Source organism: Desmodus rotundus, chromosome 4 (assembly GCF_022682495.2).
Source record: "Desmodus rotundus isolate HL8 chromosome 4, HLdesRot8A.1, whole genome shotgun sequence".
NCBI classification, from domain to species: domain Eukaryota; kingdom Metazoa; phylum Chordata; class Mammalia; order Chiroptera; family Phyllostomidae; genus Desmodus; species Desmodus rotundus.
The window spans coordinates 44227409-44235461 of NC_071390.1; the positions used below are offsets into that span (position 1 = coordinate 44227409).

The 8053-nt window shown below is 35.7% G+C and overlaps 1 pseudogene; it reads left to right on the forward strand.

Annotated features, from left to right (window-relative positions):
• Nucleotides 1–7306: 7306 nt before the first annotated feature.
• LOC112305665 (U2 spliceosomal RNA) lies at nucleotides 7307–7484 on the forward strand (annotated as a pseudogene).
• Nucleotides 7485–8053: the final 569 nt, after the last annotated feature.

An 8053-nucleotide genomic window follows, 5' to 3' on the forward strand; every position in this document is an offset into this window, starting at 1 on the left:
CATAGCTATGCAACCACACTGAATATACTCCTTGAATTTAGACCCACGTGAATTACTATTTTAGAGAACACGACTAGGAGAATGGAGGGAAAAGACTTGGGTTCAGATTCACATGCCCACTCACTTGATGACAGGCTAAATGTGTAATTTTTTTTTTACAGAATGCTGGTGTAGACGTCATATAATACAGGAATGAGGCTAGAGTTGAATGCAGAAAATTTGAAGATGATGTTCTTAACACCCAGTCTCTTTTGGCCATCTTTACCTTTAATATTGATGAACCTTGTTGAAGATTTGTAAGGTACTATGATTTATTGAACTTTTATAAAACTAGAATTTGAAATTTTTATAGGACATGACACTCCATTGTTATCATATGGATAATTTGTGAATTGTGTAGTTATTTGTACTTTGTTCTTTCATCCTTGGCAAAATGTTAAATCTTATGAGAACAGGAGTCATGTCTGGATATAATGATCAAGCCCAGTAACTGACACATATACTTAGTGGTTTAGTAAATATTAATTGAATGAATGTCATCTAGTCCACTGATTGCCATTGTTCCTGAATGTTTGACAGTCTTTTTTTTTTTTTTTTTCTCATTAGTCTCTGAGTTCAGAGGCTGTATGAAGGTTCAAAGAACTATAATTTCAATTTTCTTCTTTTCAGGAAAGATATTTTTTCTAGTGATTTCAAATGATAGAACTATTAAATGTATTCTTAGAATCACAAGTATTTTCAATAGTCATATACTATGAATTTTGTTTAGGATTTGGTATTCTTTTGTATTTATTTATATGGTTTTATTTCAGTTATGAGGAAATTTTAGAATGATCTTTATAACTTTATTTCACCTAAAAAATGTGGTTCTGTTAATGTTTTTGTTGTGGATTTGTTTTTTAAAAACCTACATCTTAGCCCTGACCAGCACAGTTCACTTGGTTGAGTATCATCCTACGAAGCAAAAGGTCGCCAGTTGGTTTCCTGGCCAGGGCACATGCCTGGGTTGTGGGCCTGGTCCCCGGATGGGGCACATGGGAAAAGCAACCTATTGATGTTTCTCTCACACATTGATATTTCTCTCCATCTTTTTCTCCCTTCCTTGCCCTGCCTCTAATAAATAAATAAATAGATAGATAGATAAATAAATATTTTTTAAAGCTACATCTTTTAAAAAAGATTTTATTTATTTATTTTTAAAAAGAGGGGGAGAGAGGGAGAGAAACATCAGTATGCAAGAGAAACATCAATCGGTTGCGTCCTCAATCAGGGATCTGGCCCACAACCCAGGCATGTGCCCTGACCGGGAATTGAACTGACGACCTTTCGGCTTGCAGGCTGATGTTCAATCTATTTGACATCAGCCAGGACAAAAAAAAATAGCTGCATCTTAACACAAATTATTTCTATGGAGATGTTAGTTAATATGGTAATGCTTATTTTATTGTGCACACAGTGGTGGAAGTCAGATTGCTTCTTTTTTTTGAACAAAGTGATAACTTTGGTCATTGCAGAAAAATTTTGGTTATTATTACAATTGTATACTTTTACTCTGAAGAGTATACACCCATGGAGTGCAAGGGAATTTGAGCAAACATGAGTTCAAGACAAGAAGAACTCAGCAGAAAAAATGCTCTTCAATGTAATCCATATTTGATAGTATCCCCTAGGCCAAGTATGAATAACATATACAGATGTATGTTTTCTAAGCACCATACATGCTGTTGTAATTATACATGTGTTTAATATTTTGTGGTTACATACTTAGGCACAAAAATTATCTCCAGTTCTTTATTGACAAAGTCTTTGGGATGAACTTAAAACACTGTATCTAACTCTGATAAGTACAATTATACGCTATAATTTTTAGAAAATAAGTGTGGAGTGCCCATTAAATCCAGTTAAAATATTTTAGCCTCACACTTCATAGATAATGTTATTTTCTGAGTTTCCACTGTATCCTATGAATTCACTTATGATGTTAACCTTATGTTACCCGAATGAAAGGAAAGGGGCCATCACAGGGTTCCTCCTTGAGACCATAACCTCTCCTGCTCTCAAAATCACAAACTATCTCCTATTCATTGGGAGGGTTTGGAGCATATTTGCAAACTCCAGTAGTGTATCACTTCGTACACACCCACACCCACACCCATACCCATACCCACACCACTCCCATGCTCCTCTTCAGAAGTGAAAAGTGAAGAACTTAGCTTGTTTATAAACTAGATGGGAGAATATTTGAGGTGTCTGTGATAATGTTCAGTGTGGTCTTGAGATATTTCCATCTTTTCACTTATCATTTTTGGCAATCCTCAACCTGGGTCTGAGATCTGTCCTATGATCTTTCTGTTCTCATTCTGCACTCACCTTGGGTGAACTTGTTCAGTCCTTTAATGATTTGTTAACACCATCAATGATTCCATATTTACTCCTTCTCTGAACCAGAGCCTTGCAGAGCAAACAGCTAACTTGACATCTCCACTGTGATGTTTCTTAGGCACCATCAAGCTGTTTCCCAATAGTTTTCTTCACCTTGGTAAATTACAATCATATATCCTATTGCTGGAGTCAAAACTATTTCCTTCATCCTCCACATCCCATCAATCATCAAACCTATTAGTTTAATTTCAAAGTATATCTCTCATCTGTTCATTTCTTTCCATTTTCTTGGAAACTCCTCCTCCAGGTCACTATAACCTCTCACTTAGAATAGTTACCTCAGTGGAGACTCAATCTGACCACTTCTTACTCCTACCCCAGACTCTGCAATAGCCTTCGAGCTGTGTACTGGCTTCCATACCTGCTTCCATATGATCCATATTTATCTAATAGCCTGAATAACCCAGCCTCTTCCGAGCCTCCTGCCTTCTTTCATTGCTCACTGTGCTCCATTCATCCTACTTTGATTCTTTTCTTTGAACACACCAAGTTCTTCTCTATTTCAGATCCATAGCAAATAATGTTCTCTGTTAATTCTTAATTGGCAGGATATTTTTTATTCCTTAGGTGTCAACTCACACGTTAACCCGTCTGAAACAGCTTCCCTCACCATCCTCTCTGAAGCAGTCGTCTTCCCACCCTCCTCTAGCTCACTGAGTTGCTGCGACATTACTGTTTTAATTTCTTCTATTTGCCTCCACAGGTCCACTCTTATTTTCTCCACCGTGTTTTCTTCCCAGAGAGGCTCGCATGTATAGAATACATCACTAGGCCTGCATTGCCCTTTGGGATCTGGTTGACTTCAGCTTGTGAGAAGCTATGGTGGGGGGTCAAAGTGAAAGAGGAGAGCAAAGCCAAGGAACTTAATCCTCCCTCCCTCCCTGTGGTTTCCTTGGGCTAATTGTGTCCTTAAGTAAGATCATTGGTTCCTCAGTGCTGGAGAGCTTCACACAACATGCTTCCTTTGTGGTTTCTAGTGACTCCTCCTACTTCTTATCTCTTTAGGCCTAAGGGTAGTAGTAACTCAGCTGTTCTCAGCTACAAGCCACTGCACCATCTTCCCATTCTACTACACTCAAATCTTTGTAAATAGTCATTTCGAGGGGAACAAAAAATATGAGCAAGCAAATAAACATTATTTTGTTTGAGTCTGCTTATCCAATTTGAGTTTTCTATTGTTTTTTTCATGAGACCCTGTTACTTGCTCAGTTCCCATCAGAGTGTGGCAATATCACAAAATAATGTTTTTCATTTATTGGATTCTATTTTTTGTGCTTCTGGTTAATAGAATATAAACTTGATAAGGGTAGGGATCCTCTTTGTTTTTGTTTATTGTTATATTTGTCAGCTTCTAGAATTGTATCCAATTTAAAGCAGTTACCAAATAAATATTTTTGCATAAAAGGCTAGAAAGACTGAAATTACATAGAACAGTTAGTGTTAACATATATAATCTAAATAGAAGAATTTGGGATTAAAGTAGAAGATATTATATTCAACAGATTTTATCTTCTTTGAGCATTTTAGTGTGGAAGTATATTCTGGTCACTCTATATTTAAACATTCACACAGTTGGGGTTAATTTTAATAATACAGAAACAAAATGAGATGCGTAAGTTTTTATGATGCCAAAGACCTAAGTGCCTTAAAAGAAATTAGATTTTAGCAACAAACTTGAATTTTATGTATGTTTTTAGAATTTTATAAGCACACAATTTAAGCATATGTGATTTCTAGCCAAGTCCTTTGACCTCTCTTACCATACCTGTGGAGATAACGGGTAACCCTCCACCAGGAACTCTTTAATTAAATTGACAAGGTCACTTTTAGCAGGAAAATGCCATAAACTATTGCTCACATACGTACCTTCGACTTCCTAGAAGTGAGAGTTGTTGCAAGCAGTAAGTGACAAGAAGTGACTAAAAAAAGTAGAAACTGCTTCACTGAGAAGATGTATTGAAAAATATTATGTTTAATCTCTTTTTTTGTGTTACCAGAGCAACCTTTTTTGAAAAATGGTGTACTTTCTATCTCCTGACTGACAACCTATTCCCTGGGGAGATCCTAAGCTTTTTGGGAAATCAAAGCTGTGCCTTCTACACTCAGTGGCTGCTGCACCCAAGATAGAAAAGTGGCTACCCAGGGATACAGTGCAGAGTTTCAAGACTTCTGCCACAACGAGGAAGTTAGAAATGAGAACACAGAGCCTGTTATGACAACACTGGAGTCAGTTCCTCGTTGTCCACCGTCAAGGACTAAAACCTTCCTTATTAAACAAGAAGATTAAATTCCCACATCTTGAATCCTAACTACAAAATTCCATTCGACCCGTGTCCCTTTATTTTAATATAACCATTATATCTCTTCATTTAATTATGAAAATAATTAAATAGTGCTCTATATTTTCAAACAATTAAAAGGATTTCTTTTATTCCTAGACAGACCTATTGTTTTAAGTTATCGGCATAGATTCTTTTGATATTTTCTTCATCAAGAAAAATAGGCTATGCGATAATAAGTGGACTCAATTTGTATAATTATAACACTATATTATATATTGTTAACTTTTACAATATCTACAATTTGTATAAAGCAATATAGACTATGCATTGTGGGGCAAAAGTAGGTTCATAGTTGTGAGTTAGCAAAACAGACTTTATTCTTGTATTGTTATCTATTGATTATTGCATTATTTTCCATATGAACAAATATAAACTTACTTTTCCTTACCCTGTATACTTCTAGGTTATATGATTGTAGAGATTTTCCTTTTTAACTATATTTGTTCATTTGTAATGTCTATTTTTCTAGTCTATTTCATGTATTTATTATACAGTTGACATATATAGCATACTTTATATAATGTTACTTTATATAATGTTATATAATATATAGAGTATTTCATACACAGAAAATAGAAATCGAATAGATATCTTATTTTCATTGGAAATATTACATATATGTAATAAAGAAAACACTAATTATAATTACAATTTTGTAAAGAGCTCATAAATGATATGGAAAAGGTTTTAGTAGTCACATGTTCATTTCTGTACAGTGCCTACAAAAGGACCAGTCTTGGAAGTAAGCCACACCTTTGGTTAAATCAAAAATGCAGACCTCACAAATAAAGTGTCAGTTTCATAGAGAGAAACTGACAAAATTCAGATGAGTTATTTGGGGTTTCATGGGGAAAAAGGAAAACCTAAGGCCTGAATAAAAGCAGATAAAAAATAACCTTTAGGTACCAGTAAACAATCATATTTTTGGGTGCCTCAAAATCCTGAGTTAGTGAATTAACATTAGTTGAAATCACACTAACAGCAACATGGCTCCACCTAGAAACACTCCTCTTTATTCCTAGTCCTGTCGGTGTTTTTTTTTTTTTTTTTGAATAATATGTGGTATTTGACAACCCAGATAATGTCCCTATAGAAACAAAGGTTAGTAGGGAGCTATTCAAGATTAGTTTAGGATGGTTAAGGCCCTTTTAGGAGGAACCTTGGGATTCTTTGAATGTAATGCAAATCTCAGTGATTAGGATTCTAATTCTAGAATCAAGGCTGAGTCTGAGACCTGGAAAACCAGGTCAGTCAGTTTCTCAGCACCTGGATAACAGCTAAAAAGAGCAGTCTTCTACAGAATTTCATGTATGGTCGAATCTGTATAGATCCTTGACAACTTACATTCTTTGGTGTTGGAACTACCCTACTGAGACTCGCTAACATTTCCAAATGTGTTTTTAGTATATAATGAAAGGTAAATAATGCCACCGTTCTGTCATCACCCACAGGAACTACAGAGGTCTAACACACATACTAATATATACATACATATATAAACATTACATACATACTATATACACATACATACATACATATGTATACTACATGCTTGTACATATATACATACCAGTACATATATTTATTTGGAAATAGAAAGCACATACTATAGTATTCTAAACATAAGTAAAAGTTAAGAGTAATATATGCAGAAATTTCTAGCAGTTTATTCTTCTGTAAAATGGTTTAACATAGCTTCTGTCAACATAAGAAACGTCCAAACCTGTAAGAATTTTTATGAGTTTATTTGAGCCAAACCGACAACAATTGCCTGGAAGCATAACCTCAGTGAGTTGAGATAATGCTGCAGAGAATGGCAGTTTTGCACCTTATTTTATACATTGCAATCGAAAGAGGAAGGATTAGGGAGGCTGGAGGAAGCAAAGCTGTGGGATTGGATAAAAACTAAAATGATAGACACTTTTACACTGGCGGGTACAAGATAGCTGACAGTCTACAATTAACCTGATAACAAAAACAATGAGGGGATTTGTGGTCTCCCTCTGGTGTGGTGCCTGCGCTTTGAGGGGTTGGAAAAAGGAAATTTGACATTCCAAAGGTATGTTATTGTAGATGAAAAAAGACAATAGACAGGCTCAGTTAAGGTAAAGACTGACCTTTGTTAGGAAAAAATACCGCCTCGGTCACGACCACCCACCAAGAACTTGCTTTTAGTTAGAAAATCTAATCTCAGACCATCCTAGGTGGTTAGGTCTCTGGGTTTGCAAGGCTGCCACACAGGCCTCCCTTGAGCTTGTCAGGTCTCGCATGGCCCCTTTTCTTCCACGCTTTAAACTAGGGAACGCCTGCACATTCAGTTCAGTTTAGTCCTGGGCTATTTTCTTTTGTACGGAAATAGAACGTGTGGTATTTGTAAGTTTGAAATTAAGTCTGATTCTTTATTTCTTTCCTCTAGTTATGTTGTAATGTACCTCAACTGAAGTAGAAATAACATTGTACCTCAACCCCCATGTTGTTATTGTTTGAAATACAGGTGGCGTACTTTTAAAATAACTCCTGTCATCGTTTCTCAGCCTTTTGGCTAAGACAAAGTATAATATCTGTTCTTATCAGTTTAATATAACTCCTGTCAATATTAATGAAATATTATGTCTCACTTTTTCCTGATAGGTCTCTGACAATTCAAGAGCAATAAAAGAGGCCAAGATTGTCACATTTTCAATGGTTAAGTGACATTTTTTAACTATGTTTTGGGGAAGTGAGAGATGGCACAGAATAATGGAGATGGTGGTCTCCATCAATTCAGTAGACAAGGTCTATTTGGCTGTAGGCTTTAGATTATAGGAACAAAAAGATAAATGGATTCAAAGCCTTCTAGTTCATTGAAAGAGAATTTATTATAAGGAATTTAGTGATTTAATGAAACAAGAGCTGTTACAAAGTGGCATAGACATGATAAGGTATCACCAACTACACTTGGGTTTAAAAGACATTTGAGCAACATTTTGAGCAAGGTTTCAAAGCTTGCTCAAAATGTTGTTCAAATGTCTTTTTAGGCTGAGAATGCCTAAAAACATGAGAAAAAGTGAGGTGGGGAAGGGAAGTACATTTCAGCTATTTTGAAACATTTATCTCCAAAGCCTAATTAACATCAACGTTTTCAGAATGCATAGGACAGTATTATCCACTATTCTCATTTTTGGATCGTCAACAGGACTCTGAGACAACACGTGATGTCACACTTACGGATTTACAAAAGGAGTGCTGGGAGCAGCTGGACTTTGCCACCGTTCTTGGCTGAAGATTCT